Here is a 17,411-nt window from a genome sequence, read left to right as displayed (position 1 = left end):
CCTCGACGACGCTGCATCAGGGGACTACACGAGGCGCGGCGACAAAGACTAGCTGCCGTAGCAGTCTTCCAGGCGCTCGTTCTCCGGGGCCTAGGATAGAATCTATTCTAGCTCGGGCTGCTAGATACCAATCGGGACGCCCGTGCGATGAGGGACTGGGATGACCAAATCCCCTATACCCTGCCCCCCACCCTGCTGCCCCACTTGCACCACCGAGCCTACTGCTGGGGCCGGACCGGCCTATACCTCAGGGAAGGGTTCCCCACAGGGGTAACAAGATGTGGGACCGGGGGGTTTGTGGCATTGCTTGCACTCACTTCGTACAATGCTACCCTGGGATCTGGGATTGGCATCCTACGGACCAGCAGTACGACCAGACGGCACAACCAGATGGCGTGCCAGGCACTAAAGATGACCCAAAATGGAGGGGGAAGGCCTAAATACCCTCCCCACCCCACAGCGCGCAGGAAATGACGGGCTTGGTGCGCCAGATAAAGGGACTCCTCCTGGAGTCCCGCATTAGTAGGGGGTGGGGAAGTGCCCAAATGGCACTAAAGGGCCCACCCTTTTAGGGTGGCCCCCTGCGGGGGCTGCGAGCAGCCGCATTTTCAGCACTCCTTCAGTGCTTTTAATTAATCCCGGGCGTAGTACTCCGCTCCGCCCACGGAGTGTACGTAGCGCTCCGGTGACTTTAATGGGAGAGTACCAGCACTCCTCGGTAGCAGACAGGTACTCTGGGAGAATGAGTACTTATCTGCGCATCTATATTTCCATTTAAAGCTCGAGTGAGATCTCTCGCAGGGTCAGTCCCTTGGGTCCTCTCTAAGTCTAAGCACGTTTGCGGAGTCAGCCCGCGTTTACAGAAACCTTCCTGGTTTTGTTGCTTTTCTTACACAAATGAGTTTAGTCACCTCAGTAACAGACGGGGTGCAGGGAAACAAAAATCAGCGAGGTTGCTGCACCGTGCTTTACACACATTAAAACCAGACACGTGGCAGGGAGCTTGGAATTTTCAAGACAGTTCCTAAAGCTGCTTTGAGGGGATTATTCCACGCAGCTAAAAACCCTTTCAAAGAAACTGCAAACCTAGATAAAATATTTCAAAATCTTATAGCCCAACTTTATATTAAAAATACTAAGACAATTCTCAATACTTCAGAAATGAGTAAATAAATAAATAATCACTCCTAATTAAAAAAACACATGCTGCATTGGCCGGGAATCGAACCCGGGCCTCCCGCGTGGCAGGCGAGAATTCTACCACTGAACCACCAATGCCTCACTGTCTGAGTTGCCGTGAACTGCATACATATATAAAACAATGTGAAAGTGGACACTGTCTATTCTACACTCAATCCTAGTCTATGCATGAGGCTGACAAGAGCACAGGCGGTTACCATAGAGCACCCATACTTCACATGAAGACAGCAGCTATGAAGCTCACATGTAGTATGGCAGGTTCTATCTGTCAATCACTGATGCCTCGATAGTACATATGAACGTCAGAAACACTGAAGATGATAAACCTCGACCATTGCAGGTGCTAAATCATTAGTTGTGGTCCACGCTAAACCACCCAGGCTGTACCTGGCAGAAACAAAGATGCTGCACAGTGCAGCCGATGCCGGAAATGCTGAGAAGTCACAGAACTGACATCCGCAGGGACGATGCTTTCTGTACTGAACAGAGAAAAGCGCCATATCACCAGCAGAGCAGGACTGCCGCTTCCCAGCAGGACTGCCGCTTCCCTGCAGGACTGACGCTTCCCAGCAGGACTGACGCTTCCCAGCAGGACTGACGCTTCATAGCAGGACTGACACTTCATAGCAGGATTGACGCTTTCCAGCAGGACTGACGGTTCCCAGCAGGACTGACGCTTCCCAGTAGGACTGACGCTTCATAGCAGGACTGACGCTTCCCAGTAGGACTGACGCTTCATAGCAGGATTGACGCTTTCCAGCAGGACTGACGCTTCCCAGCAGGACTGACGCTTCCCAGTAGGACTGACGCTTCATAGCAGGATTGACGCTTTCCAGCAGGACGGACGCTTCTCAGTCCTCAGCAGGACTGACGCTTCCCAGCAGGACTGACGCTTCCCAGCAGGACTGACGCTTCCCAGTAGGACTGACGCTTCATAGCAGGACTGACGCTTCCCAGCAGGACTGACGCTTCCCAGCAGGACTGACGCTTCCCAGTAGGACTGACGCTTCATAGCAGGACTGACGCTTCCCAGCAGGACTGACGCTTCCTAGTAGGACTGACGCTTCATAGCAGGACTGCTCCACTGTTAGCTAGACGTTACTAGCACTTCTTCTGGGCGTGGGATGCACTTAATGGGACGACCATCTCTGTCCAGGCTTTTAAGAACGGCAAGCATGTTTGAGAGATGAATGTTTGCCTTTCAATGGGGACGTGTCATTAATTACAGCTTCGCCTGAGCGCATAATAAGCAACTTCACAGAAAAATAAAACATTCTTACAGAAAATGCATCTTAGAACCAACTATTTTTTCTGCATTCCATCGAAAAAGGTTTCTGTGCATATACACAGCACTTGATCTACAGTATGAAACAGGATACAAAAAGCAAGATATTAAATGTAAAAAATAATCTTCCCACTTCGTACCTCATTGGGATGCAATGACTTTGCTTGATGAAAGCTGGCAGGTTCATCGTTGGATAATGCAGAAGCTCCGTATGGGCTCTATTAAAAAATACTGTATATGAATTCAAAATCTATGTTTAGCCAAAAAGAGCTCACCCAACTGCCGTGACATTGCCACCCGCAATGCCGTGACTCGGATTCGAACCGAGGTTGCTGCGGCCACAACGCAGAGTACTAACCACTATACGATCACGGCGAGCTACTTGGGCGCTGTGTCTGTCTCTGTACCTCGCTCTCATAGGCTGGATCCAGCAAGCCCGGGTGTTTGTGGATGAGGTTCTATGCATATAAAAAAAGACTTCATATCTCTTCTCTGGCCCAGAGCTCCTAATAAGCCCTACAGAGAATGACTGAGTAAAGTGAAGTTTGATTCTACAACTAGGTACAATAATCCAGGTGGGAATTCAAGAATTGTGTTCAGCGCTTTAGATGTGGCTTCCAGAAATTGTTGCATTAATCCAGAGGAGGCCTCCAAAACGGGGCGCAGACCCCAGGAAGGGGCCACCAGAGATGCGCACAACAAAATGTGGCCACCATAATTGAGCACAATGCCCAAAAGAGGCCTAGAGACCTGGTTCAGTGTGCAAGATATGGTATGCCAACATTGAAAGAGTTGGATCAAAACTCTAAGGCAGGCATCGAGAACTGGACACAATATTGCAGACGGGTCTATTTCCAGCTGCACAGTGTCCCCTCTGTTTCGGCTGTCCTGGTGTCACTGGACAGGGTACACATTTCTTTGTATACAACTCTGATTTTTTTCCACCAACTTTCCACAAGGAGGACAAAACCTGATATAAGAATAGGAAAACTGCAAATAGGGTGATGAAAAACGTGTATCCACGAAGTGCTTTAAATTCCTTAAACTAAACGAGAGTACACTGATTTAAAGGTCACCAATATATACATCATAATTTAATGATGCCTACATAACCCATGTGCTCTTTCCTTCACATCTGGTGACCTCTGGACACCCCACCGAGAAGCAGAGGAATCGTCCAGGAGAGACAGGGTCATCTATAGCCGCGCGTCCCGGTTCAAAAGGGGCATTTGAGTGAGTTATGGAAACATGGAGGAGGCTGGTGTGACAGAGAGAGGAGGGGACCCTGTCACGCCTTAGTGTCCCAACATGGCGTTAGCTGCATTGGTGCTGCTGGTACAAACACCAGACTCCAGAGCCCAGTTATTAACGACATCATACAAATAACCTTATGAGGTGTTATCTGAAACTCCTTCTAATATATGCATCTTTTTTGTTTTCAACAAATATAAAGGTTAAAAAACGGAAATGGCCAGTATGGGGATCGAACCCGCGACCTTGGCATTATTAGCACCACGCTCTAACCAACTGAGCTAACCGGCCACGATGATCGCTGTGTATTGCTGTAGCTCAACATTCCAGTGTGGCATGGCAGTTTCAATTCCTACGATCTTCAGTGTGATTTTGAACCAAAATATCATATTTTGCATTATTATCCACATTCTGCCCAAGAAAGAAAACCCATAGTGGAGTTTCCACTGTCCAAGCTCAGCCTTTCAATGAATTCACAGCCCCTCTTACCACCCGCTGTGACATGCATGAGGTTATAATGTGACTCCAAGTCAAGAGGGCTGCAGTGCTCCACTCCTGGAATCTCGGTTGCATTTTGGGAGTTGAAGTCCTGGTTCCCTCACTACAGTTCTTCCCAATTGAAATAGCACACCTGAAGCAAAAATATATAAAGGAAAAACTTTGAACATGAGCGATGTGTCCGTCGTGACGTGGAGTTATGCGGTAGTTTTACAGGTGTGGCACAGAAAGAACCATCACTGAGTGAGTACATTGTGCGGTGCAGGTACATATGACATCATCTGCCGGTGCTGCATGAACATTTCTGGACCTCTGATGACGAGTTCCATCCCTGGGTAGTGGGTGAGGCCAGTGCTTTCAATGATGTCTGTGCTGCTTTACTTGTCTCTGGGCATTGGGGGACGCGTCTGGTTTTTGGTGTGGGCTTCTGGCTCCGGTTGTGACCCATGGATCTGGTTATGGTCAGGGTGAACCTATTAAGGTCGGGTGAAGGGCACCTAGGCTGTGTTTCCAATGTCTGCTCAGAGTGTGTCTTTGTCTGTATCAATGCTTGTATTCTCGCTTCAGACCTATTTGCCCGTGAGAAGTGCCGGTACTCTTCCATTAAATGTATTGCAGCACAGCTGAAAAGTGCAGGCACTCTCCCTCTCCAATGAAAGAAGTGCAGTTACTCAGTACGGAGAGTAAAGCACTGATCCGTGTGCCTTACACTGAGGACAGAAACAGAGCTCTCAGGTTTCCCACTTCTATATGTGTCCGTCCCGCATAAAGTGCAGGTTTTTTGTTTACAATTTGGTATCTGCCGTCCTGTGGACCCCAAATATAAAACAATGACTATAAGTTACACAAATGCAATAAAGAAAACCGCGAATGGATATTATTCTAAACTGCAGATTTGCATTTTACGTAATGACTTGTGATTTTCATAGTTTTCCAGAAATGTTCATAATCCCGCAAAAGCCAATTACCCAAAATTCGCAAACCCTTAGTCCTATCTTTGTTTCCATTCTTTCTATCTAACTGTGCTCCCCCTTTATCCCTTGCATTATCTCTGTTAGAGAAAGCCTGCCTTTGTTGCAAATCCCCCAAGGGTCTGTGTCCCCCTCGATCACACCTGATCAGATCCGTGGACTATGAGCTTGATCAGATGCTGATGACCCCAAATCATGACTAGACTAGAACGGATCGCCCCAAAGTCATCAATTAGACTGAAAGGCCATGACCTCACAATACTTCAATGGGTGCAGTCCAACTTGCTAAAAATCAATGCAGGTGAAACCAAACTTCTCCCAGTGGGGAAAAATCCCATTTGATGGAGTAACATTCTTTGACCCATGGAACAGCGGTCCCGCTACGGCCCTACCCGAAGAAGAAATATTGGGTGTCACCATCGATAGTGACTCCCCCATGTCCACACAAGTTAAATCAGATGCCTCCATCTGCTTAGAAAGCTTCTGCCTTTCAGACCCAAAGAAGTGCATTCCACAGTGGTATCCGCCTTAATCTTGCCATGACTACATTACTACAGAAGCGTTCAAGTTTCCCATTGAAGAAACTGAAAATCGTTATGAATTTCACAATTCTGATTGTGTGGATGGTACTAGAGGTGGGCGAGCCTGCTGAAAGATTGACCCAGGCTCGAGCCCGAAGACTGGCTCGGGCCCAGCTCGAGGTCCTGTTGGAACCTCAAGCCTATAATGAGCCGAGCTTTCATGTGGCTTCTGCCTGCCTCGCTTGATCTACCCTCCTGCACCAAGAGGGATAAACAATGCATTGACATTTTAGGTAAAAGAGAGACAAACAGATGCCCACTTAGTGGTTCATTTTTGCAAGTTAAAAACAAAACACCTGGATTCATTTTAAGTTCCCTTGCGTAATTTTTAGGCAAATATTTTATTTTACAGATCTTTTTTCTTCACTGTCGCATACGAAAGCACCTTCAGTTCAAACACGTGAGTTGACAATAACAACTGTACAAAAACCTATTGGGTTTAATGTAATGGACTACAATGTTGTTCATTTACAGTGGGAATATAGGACACATACAGGGTTCGCATGACAGCTGTGTTGCGTTATAGGTCACTAATGACACTGGTGCCAGAGTGGGGTGGGCAATGGGGACAGGAATTGTTCTAAATTCATGTTTAAAAACTATCACTTTGAGAAGTACTTCTCAGCAGAGTTCTACAAAGTGACGTATTAATGTCAAAGCATATTTATGTTAAATGAAGTAAGTTTTTTTCTTTACACCCAAGCAATGCCATCCAACAGGCGCTTCTTACCTGGACCCCACTCACGACAGAAGACACCCTAAAGACCATGAAAAGTATTCACTCCGGAGCACCTTCTGACTCCTGCCTGCTGCAAATCTTCCACAGTGCCGCCACTACCGTCGCACCTGAGCTACGTCGAACCATCAACTGCTCCCTTGAGACTGCCACATTCCCCGACAATGGGAAGCACACCAAAGTCAACCCCTCCTGAAGAAACCCTCCGCCGACCAGACCCACTTCAAGAACTTCAGGGCCATCTCACTGCTCCCTTTTGCAGCCAACGTCATTGAAAGGGCTGTCAACACCCAGCTAGCACACTTCATCGTAACCAACAACATCCTAGACACCTTACAATCTGAATTCCGCTGCAACCACAGCACCAAGAATGTCCTCCTTGCCGCCACAAATGACATTTGTACCCTCCTGGGCCAAGGCCACACAGCAGCCCTCCGGGACCTATCAGCAGCCTTCGACACCGTACTCCCAGCACACACTAGCCACCAGACTCCATGACGCTGGCATCCAAGGAAAGGCCCTAGACTGGCTACAATCATTCCTCACAGGCAGAACACAGAATGTAAGACTCCCGCCCTTCCTCTCCGGACTGACAGAGATCAGATGTTGAGTACTCCAAGGATCCTCCCTCAGCCCCACCCTCTTCAACATCTACATGGTCCCCATTTCAACCATCGTCAGAAACCATTGGCTCAACATCGTCTCCTACGCCAATGATACCAAGCTCATCCTCTCCCTTCCCAAGGAACCCGACATAATCAGGCACAATTTCCAAGAAAGGATGATAGTCGTCATAACCTGGATGAGGAACAGCTGCCTGAAACTCAGCTTGGAAAAAACCGAAGTCCTCATCCTTGGCTCAACCCTCTCAACATGGGACAACACCTGATGGAACCCCACCCTCGGAAATCTACCCACCCCAACGGACCACACATGTAACCTCGGCATCATACTAGACTCATCACTCACCATTAATCGCCAGATCAAGGCCTTTTCCTCTGCATGCTTCAACACCCTCCACATACTACGGCTAGACAGACGATATTCCAGATATGAACAAAGATGATGCCAGCATGAATATAAGAAAGAGGCGTGGGTGGTGCACTGCATAAGCTAGGTGAAAGGTATTTTTGTTCAATAAGGTCTGGGTGCGCAATCAGGGTGGTGTTATCCGTCCTAACACCATCAATGAACAGCTGAGTAGTGTCTTGCAGAGATCTGCAAGTACATCCCCTGGGTAGGCACTCCAATGGGTAATCAAACTAAGTTGATTCATGCAAAAGTGAATCCTTTTAAGATGCGTGTTTTTAAATGCTTTTATTCAGCAAATTAGTTCAATTCGATATTGTTTGGCATATCAAATGTTCATTTGTAATCCATACTAGCAGATCTATGAATCTTGATCTCCTATGCATTTCGGGCTGGGACGCCCTTGGTCACGGAGCACTGTTGAGGAAGGGAGGGAGGGATGAGTCAGTGAGGGTATACCGCCTGGATTTACACGTGCTTAATGTGACTAAGTGCAACAATAACTAAAACGGGTGTGTTTGCTAACGTTTTAGTGACTGAGTGAAGGTACTGGGTAGTGCAATGGAAATTACTGCGTGTGTTGGTTGAATGCGCGCTGCGCAATGACATGCTGGGTTCTGTAGCGCTGTGGGCGAAGAACACTTACTTCATAGATACCGGTGGCAAAGCGTGCCGTCCATCGCTTAGTCGAGGGGTCTGCGTGTGGTGCGGGCGGGTGCTCGTTACGTTTAAACACTCGGTGATGTGACGTGAAGAAACGTAAACATAAACAAAGGACTACTCGGAAATATGCACGGTGGCGGCCATCTTAAAATGTGGGGAGATAGAGTACAGGTAATGCAAACTGGGGAGAATGCAGAGAGACAATGTCAAAAAACAGAAGTAGTATTACATGAATAAACAGTAACATAATAAGCAATGCATCATAATAGTATTACAGGTAACAACTATACTCAATACGGTCATTAAGACCATGCGGCTTCAGAGTCTGTAACAGATAAATCCATTCAAGTTCTCTTTTTAACAAGAGTTTATGATTGTCAATCCCTTCTCGTTTGGTGAGGGTTTCCAGTACTATGAATTTTAATTGGGCGATGGAATGCCGAGCCTCAGCAAAATGCATGGCGATGTTGGATTTCTCAACTTTCAGCCTGATGTTAGATTTATGCTCGTTGAGGCGAGTTTTAATTTTCCGTTCGGTTTTACCGATGTACAGCTTTCCACAGGGACATTTCAAAGCATATATCAAATTCATCGAGTCACAGGTAGCATCAACTTGAAGTTTAATGTTGTGACCTTTCATTGGGTGCTGGATACTGTTGCCTTTGATGACACTATTGCAGTGATTGCAATTGAAGCAAGGTATGGTGCCACGGTGTTGTGTGTGGGTTTCAGTGGGTTTAGACAAAATTTCCTTGAAATTTCTGCTTCTTGTGTGTGCAAAAATTGGTGGTTTCTCAAAAATGCCCTTGAAGTCGGGTTCACTTTGTAAGATGGGCAAGTGCTTCCGTATAATCTTCTTGTATGTAGGGCTGGCTGTGGAGTATTTGGATACTATCACCATACGTTGTTCTTGCACTCTATTGCTTTTCAAAAGGCTATCTTCTCTGGTGATGAGAGCAACTCTAGATTGTGCTTCATTCAGAATATGTTCAGGATATCCTCTAGCACGGAATCGTTCACGCATCTCATTAATGCGCATGATGTATGTCTGTTCGTCTGAAACGATGCGTTTAACACGCAACATTTGCGAATATGGCAGGTGTTGCTTCAGGGACCCTTGGTGGAAGCTGGAAAAATGTAAGGTATTGTTTCTGTCCGTGTTTTTTCTGTGTAAGTCGGTAATGAATCCCTCTGGTGTGATCTTGATATTGACGTCAAGGAAGGAGATATCTGTGTCACTTATGTGCCATGTTAGTTTTATTCTTGGATCTTTGCTGTTGATTTCTGTTAACAGATCCTGAAGAGACTCTTTGGTGTTGGACCACATGAAAAACAGGTCATCTATATATCTGACGTACATTTTGGCATGATCTTTGAACTTAGAGTTGGTATATATGTACTGTTTTTCAAAGTTCTCCATGTACACATTTGCATACGTTGGGGCAGCACAATTTCCCATCGCCATTCCGGATAGCTGTAAAAACCATTGATTGTCTAGCTTGAAGTAACTGTGATAGAGAATAAATATAATCAGTTCCATGAGGAAGGCCTGCATGTATGTCTTTATCTCACTGTTAAGCAAAATTTGTTCGATGGCTTCAATGCCTCCAAGGTGAGGTATAGATGTATAGAGAGAACTCACGTCTGCAGTGCATAAGATCAGTGGTGGTATATTGTTGACTTGGATGGATGATAGTTTCACAAGGAAGTCTGTAGTGTCTTTGATATAACTCGCTGTGTTAACAATGAGAGGTTGAAGGTACTTGTCGAGAAATTTGCCTGTATTCTCATGTATGGATCCTTTTGTTGACACTATTGGTCTACAGGGTGGGTCTGTAAGATTCTTGTGTATTTTGGGACACATGTGGATCGTTGGACTTCTTGGATGTTCTGTTATCAAGTAATTTTTAGTTCGGTCTTCAATTGTACCAGCTTCATGGGCTCGATTAATGATTTCTTTAAGTAGATTCTGGAACTCAATGGTGGGATTATTGTCCAGTGCCTGATAGGTCTCCGTGTCTTGTATATGTTCCCATAGTTTTTGTGTGTACATACTTGAGTTCATAATTACTAATGCACCTCCCTTGTCAGCCTTGGTACATTTTATTTTGGGGTTGTTGGCCAGTGCTTTAAGTGTGTCACGATCCTTGTTGGTAAGGTTGAATGCTCTCCTTGGTGCTTTGTAATTGATCGTCTGTAGATCGTTGCGTACTAGTGTTTCAAATAAATCAATACATTTATGACTACATGGAGCCTGGTAGGTGCTGGGGGTTCTTAAGCCTTTAAGCTCATCCTCTCTTGTGCTAGTTGTGGTGTTTGTTACTGGTAAGACATTGTCAAAGAAATGTCTAAGTCTTAATTTCCTTGTGAACTTAAAGGTACTGACCTCTAGTTCAAGCAAATTAGTCACAGTGGTTGGAATGAACGAGGTACCTCGTTCAAGCAGGTTCATTTCATGGCTCGAGATTTGTATGTCAGAGATGTTAATCACTAGACTGTCTTTTTTGGTTTCAAGTTCTTTTTGCTTCGGGTGTTGGGTGGGCTTTTTTCTTTGTCTTTTGGCCTGGCTGCGCCTGAGTCTTCGAGTTCGGTGGTGTCCACCTCTAAAAAATGACTCGTCGATGTTTGCTCATGACTGGTGGTTGAGGTGCTAGCTCTTTCAGAACTTGGTGCTGGTCTTGGGCCAGTGGTGGATTTTCTTGAAGTGCGGCTAGTGGTATCGGAGTCAGAGGATGATGTGTCAGTTTGAGCATTAAAGGGTTTGTTGCGTCGCCTTTGGGCGTACACGTCGGCCCAGGAGTAAACCTCATCAAGCTTGTAATCAAGCGTGTCCCGTCGGAACTTTCTAATTTTGCGTTCATTGATGTCTTTTTGGTGTTTGTCCAGAATACCTTTGATGTCTTCTAAGGTAGACGATAGTTCCTCGGATGTGAGAAGATTTTTCATTTCATTGTCAATTTCTTTCATCTCTATTTCCAACTCTTTTAGAATGCCGGCTAGTTCCTCCACTATCAAGAGTATTAAGTCCAGGCTGCACTTATTCAATATTCCATTCCATTTTTCTAGGAAGGGTTTCGAATTTTTGCAAAGGGAAGGCTTCAATGCTATGCGCAATCCACGTGGGATTCTGAGTGCCCGGTGGTATCTCAGTAATGTGATTGCGTGGAGCTTTTGGTTGATATGACGCTTGGATAGGTATAACAACTGTTTAATGCATTGCTCCTTGTTACGACTGGTAGGAGCAGGGGTGATGTCTTCCTCAATCAGTGAATATATTCGTTGTCTCTCAGTTTCATCATATGCTAATGTATGGGCTCTCGCTTCGGTGCTTTTACTAATTTCCTCGAATTGCATTGTGCTTGAAGTGCGTGCTAAACCACCTCGGGGCGGACAAACGTAGAATACAGAAAGAGGCGTGGGTGGTGCACTGCATAAGCTAGGTGAAAGGTATTTTCGTTCAATAAGGTCTGGGTGCGCAATCAGGGTGGTGTTATCCGTCCTAACACCATCAATGAACAGCTGAGTAGTGTCTTGCAGAGATCTGCAAGTACATCCCCTGGGTAGGCACTCCAATGGGTAATCAAACTAAGTTGATTCATGCAAAAGTGAATCCTTTTAAGATGCGTGTTTTTAAATGCCGTGACCAAGGGCGTCCCAGCCCGAAATGCATAGGAGATCAAGATTCATAGATCTGCTAGTATGGATTACAAATGAACATTTGATATGCCAAACAATATCGAATTGAACTAATTTGCTGAATAAAAGCATTTAAAAACACGCATCTTAAAAGGATTCACTTTTGCATGAATCAACTTAGTTTGATTACCCATTGGAGTGCCTACCCAGGGGATGTACTTGCAGATCTCTGCAAGACACTACTCAGCTGTTCATTGATGGTGTTAGGACGGATAACACCACCCTGATTGCGCACCCAGACCTTATTGAACGAAAATACCTTTCACCTAGCTTATGCAGTGCACCACCCACGCCTCTTTCTGTATTCTACGTTTGTCCGCCCCGAGGTGGTTTAGCACGCACTTCAAGCACAATGCAATTCGAGGAAATTAGTAAAAGCACCGAAGCGAGAGCCCATACATTAGCATATGATGAAACTGAGAGACAACTAATATATTCACTGATTGAGGAAGACATCACCCCTGCTCCTACCAGTCGTAACAAGGAGCAATGCATTAAACAGTTGTTATACCTATCCAAGCGTCATATCAACCAAAAGCTCCACGCGAGCACATTACTGAGATACCACCGGGCACTCAGAATCCCACGTGGATTGCGCATAGCATTGAAGCCTTCCCTTTGCAAAAATTCGAAACCCTTCCTAGAAAAATGGAATGGAATATTGAATAAGTGCAGCCTGGACTTAATACTCTTGATAGTGGAGGAACTAGCCGGCATTCTAAAAGAGTTGGAAATAGAGATGAAAGAAATTGACAATGAAATGAAAAATCTTCTCACATCCGAGGAACTATCGTCTACCTTAGAAGACATCAAAGGTATTCTGGACAAACACCAAAAAGACATCAATGAACGCAAAATTAGAAAGTTCCGACGGGACACGCTTGATTACAAGCTTGATGAGGTTTACTCCTGGGCCGACGTGTACGCCCAAAGGCGACGCAACAAACCCTTTAATGCTCAAACTGACACATCATCCTCTGACTCCGATACCACTAGCCGCACTTCAAGAAAATCCACCACTGGCCCAAGACCAGCACCAAGTTCTGAAAGAGCTAGCACCTCAACCACCAGTCATGAGCAAACATCGACGAGTCATTTTTTAGAGGTGGACACCACCGAACTCGAAGACTCAGGCGCAGCCAGGCCAAAAGACAAAGAAAAAAGCCCACCCAACACCCGAAGCATGGTAGCCAAAAAGAACTTGAAACCAAAAAAGACAGTCTAGTGATTAACATCTCTGACATACAAATCTCGAGCCATGAAATGAACCTGCTTGAACGAGGTACCTCGTTCATTCCAACCACTGTGACTAATTTGCTTGAACTAGAGGTCAGTACCTTTAAGTTCACAAGGAAATTAAGACTTAGACATTTCTTTGACAATGTCTTACCAGTAACAAACACCACAACTAGCACAAGAGAGGATGAGCTTAAAGGCTTAAGACCCCCCAGCACCTACCAGGCTCCATGTAGTCATAAATGTATTGATTTATTTGAAACACTAGTACGCAACGATCTACAGACGATCAATTACAAAGCACCAAGGAGAGCATTCAACCTTACCAACAAGGATCGTGACGCACTTAAAGCACTGGCCAACAACCCCAAAATAAAATGTACCAAGGCTGACAAGGGAGGTGCATTAGTAATTATGAACTCAAGTATGTACACACAAAAACTATGGGAACATATACAAGACACGGAGACCTATCAGGCACTGGACAATAATCCCACCATTGAGTTCCAGAATCTACTTAAAGAAATCATTAATCGAGCCCATGAAGCTGGTACAATTGAAGACCGAACTAAAAATTACTTGATAACAGAACATCCAAGAAGTCCAACGATCCACATGTGTCCCAAAATACACAAGAATCTTACAGACCCACCCTGTAGACCAATAGTGTCAACAAAAGGATCCATACATGAGAATACAGGCAAATTTCTCGACAAGTACCTTCAACCTCTCATTGTTAACACAGCTAGTTATATCAAAGACACTACAGACTTCCTTGTGAAACTATCATCCATCCAAGTCAACAATATACCACCACTGATCTTATGCACTGCAGACGTGAGTTCTCTCTATACATCTATACCTCACCTTGGAGGCATTGAAGCCATCGAACAAATTTTGCTTAACAGTGAGATAAAGACATACATGCAGGCCTTCCTCATGGAACTGATGATATTTATTCTCTATCACAGTTACTTCAAGCTAGACAATCAATGGTTTTTACAGCTATCCGGAATGGCGATGGGAAATTGTGCTGTCCCAACGTATGCAAATGTGTACATGGAGAACTTTGAAAAACAGTACATATATACCAACTCTAAGTTCAAAGATCATGCCAAAATGTACGTCAGATATATAGATGACCTGTTTTTCATGTGGTCCAACACCAAAGAGTCTCTTCAGGATCTGTTAACAGAAATCAACAGCAAAGATCCAAGAATAAAACTAACATGGCACATAAGTGACACAGATATCTCCTTCCTTGACGTCAATATCAAGATCACACCAGAGGGATTCATTACCGACTTACACAGAAAAAACCCGGACAGAAACAATACCTTACATTTTTCCAGCTTCCACCAAGGGTCCCTGAAGCAACACCTGCCATATTCGCAAATGTTGCGTGTTAAACGCATCGTTTCAGACGAACAGACATACATCATGCGCATTAATGAGATGCGTGAACGATTCCGTGCTAGAGGATATCCTGAACATATTCTGAATGAAGCACAATCTAGAGTTGCTCTCATCACCAGAGAAGATAGCCTTTTGAAAAGCAATAGAGTGCAAGAACAACGTATGGTGATAGTATCCAAATACTCCACAGCCAGCCCTACATACAAGAAGATTATACGGAAGCACTGGCCCATCTTACAAAGTGAACCCGACTTCAAGGGCATTTTTGAGAAACCACCAATTTTTGCACACACAAGAAGCAGAAATTTCAAGGAAATTTTGTCTAAACCCACTGAAACCCACACACAACACCGTGGCACCATACCTTGCTTCAATTGCAATCACTGCAATAGTGTCATCAAAGGCAACAGTATCCAGCACCCAATGAAAGGTCACAACATTAAACTTCAAGTTGATGCTACCTGTGACTCGATGAATTTGATATATGCTTTGAAATGTCCCTGTGGAAAGCTGTACATCGGTAAAACCGAACGGAAAATTAAAACTCGCCTCAACGAGCATAAATCTAACATCAGGCTGAAAGTTGAGAAATCCAACATCGCCATGCATTTTGCTGAGGCTCGGCATTCCATCGCCCAATTAAAATTCATAGTACTGGAAACCCTCACCAAACGAGAAGGGATTGACAATCATAAACTCTTGTTAAAAAGAGAACTTGAATGGATTTATCTGTTACAGACTCTGAAGCCGCATGGTCTTAATGACCGTATTGAGTATAGTTGTTACCTGTAATACTATTATGATGCATTGCTTATTATGTTACTGTTTATTCATGTAATACTACTTCTGTGTTTTGACATTGTCTCTCTGCATTCTCCCCAGTTTGCATTACCTGTACTCTATCTCCCCACATTTTAAGATGGCCGCCACCGTGCATATTTCCGAGTAGTCCTTTGTTTATGTTTACGTTTCTTCACGTCACATCACCGAGTGTTTAAACGTAACGAGCACCCGCCCGCACCACACGCAGACCCCTCGACTAAGCGATGGACGGCACGCTTTGCCACCGGTATCTATGAAGTAAGTGTTCTTCGCCCACAGCGCTACAGAACCCAGCATGTCATTGCGCAGCGCGCATTCAACCAACACACGCAGTAATTTCCATTGCACTACCCAGTACCTTCACTCAGTCACTAAAACGTTAGCAAACACACCCGTTTTAGTTATTGTTGCACTTAGTCACATTAAGCACGTGTAAATCCAGGCGGTATACCCTCACTGACTCATCCCTCCCTCCCTTCCTCAACAGTGCTCCGTGACCAAGGGCGTCCCAGCCCGAAATGCATAGGAGATCAAGATTCATAGATCTGCTAGTATGGATTACAAATGAACATTTGATATGCCAAACAATATCGAATTGAACTAATTTGCTGAATAAAAGCATTTAAAAACACGCATCTTAAAAGGATTCACTTTTGCATGAATCAACTTAGTTTGATTACCCATTGGAGTGCCTACCCAGGGGATGTACTTGCAGATCTCTGCAAGACACTACTCAGCAGCATGAATATAAGGCAATAATCCTCAAGAATTAAAGAACCTAACAGAGGCTGCGGGAATACCGGCACATATTATTGTGTAATATTAGATTGCTTTGGTGATCTTCATATGATAATCCCAACCCTGATGAAGTCCATTTTTGGGGACGAAACGCATTGGCTGGGCTGATGCATTTGATTGAAAATTAATGTAAAGATTAATGGAAGAATTTTATTGAAAATAAATATTTATGGAAGAAAAGAGAATCCAAGACTCCTTGCACTATAATTTGGTGTGAACTGTGTGGATTGGAAGAGACTGTTTGCTCCTTTTCATTATTCTATTATTTGAAGAGAAGTTTTTTTCTCACACAGTGTCACTTCTATAGCAGTGGGGTAACGGAAAGTTGAGCATTTCAAACCTAATATAGATGAGAAATACTATACTGGTGCAGCCATTTAAGCCTACACTGCTGTCCTCCTCATTCATGTCCACATGGTCCCCCTCGCAACCATCGTCAGAAACCCTGGGCTCAAAATCGTCTCCTATGCCAATGACACCCAGCTCATCCTCTCCCTCACCAAGGAACCCGACATCATCAGGCACAATTTCCAAGAAAGGATGAAAGCCGTCACAACCAGGATAAATCAGGATAAATCAACTGAAGTGCAACCCTGAGAAGTCAGACATAATGTTCTTCGGCTCTCGGTCCTGTGATCTCTGGCATCATTGGTGGCCGCAAGACATGTCCCCTCCCACCGCAGCCATCCAGACCGTAAAGAATTTGAGCGTCAAATTCAATGACTCGCTCTCAATGAAGGTCCAAATTCAAGCGTTGGCTGGGACCTCTTTTGGGATGATGAGGAACTTTCTGCCTCTTCGCCCGGTCTCCCACCGGAAGACGATAGTCCAAGCCCTGGTGGTGTCGAGATTGGATTATGCAAATGCTCGTTATCTAGGCCTTCCCGAATTTCTACTTGGTCGCCTCCAGGTGATCCAAAATGTGGCAGCCCGAGCTATTTTCCTGGCCGGCCCGAGAACCCATTCCACACCTCTTCTAGCCTCCTTGCACTGGCTATCTATTTGGAAATGGATCACCTTTAAATCATTGGTGCTGGTTTTTAAGGCTTTTCATAAAATTGGCGCCCCTTACCTTGGGGATAGACTGCAACACTATATTCCGTGTCGAACTCTGTCATTGATTATCACCCCACATCTCCAGCTCTCTCGAAGGGGTGGCAGATCCTTCCAAGTGTTGGCTTCTCGCCTCTGGAATGACCTGCCTCTTGCGTTGAGGAAATCCCAGTATC

At 45.0% G+C, this 17,411-nt stretch overlaps 2 non-coding genes across 2 annotated transcripts; both read right to left on the bottom strand.

Annotated features, from left to right (window-relative positions):
• Positions 1 to 1,207: 1,207 nt before the first annotated feature.
• Positions 1,208 to 1,278, bottom strand: TRNAG-GCC (transfer RNA glycine (anticodon GCC)). The gene has a single exon. It is a non-coding gene; the product is annotated as a tRNA-Gly (tRNA).
• A 1,510-nt stretch (positions 1,279 to 2,788) lies between these two features.
• TRNAH-GUG (transfer RNA histidin (anticodon GUG)) lies at positions 2,789 to 2,860 on the bottom strand. The gene has a single exon. It is a non-coding gene; the product is annotated as a tRNA-His (tRNA).
• Between the last annotated feature and the right edge of the window lie 14,551 nt (positions 2,861 to 17,411).

This window comes from Triturus cristatus, chromosome 12 (assembly GCF_964204655.1).
Source record: "Triturus cristatus chromosome 12, aTriCri1.1, whole genome shotgun sequence".
NCBI lineage: Eukaryota > Metazoa > Chordata > Amphibia > Caudata > Salamandridae > Triturus > Triturus cristatus.
This window is presented reverse-complemented; position numbering and strand designations above follow the sequence as displayed.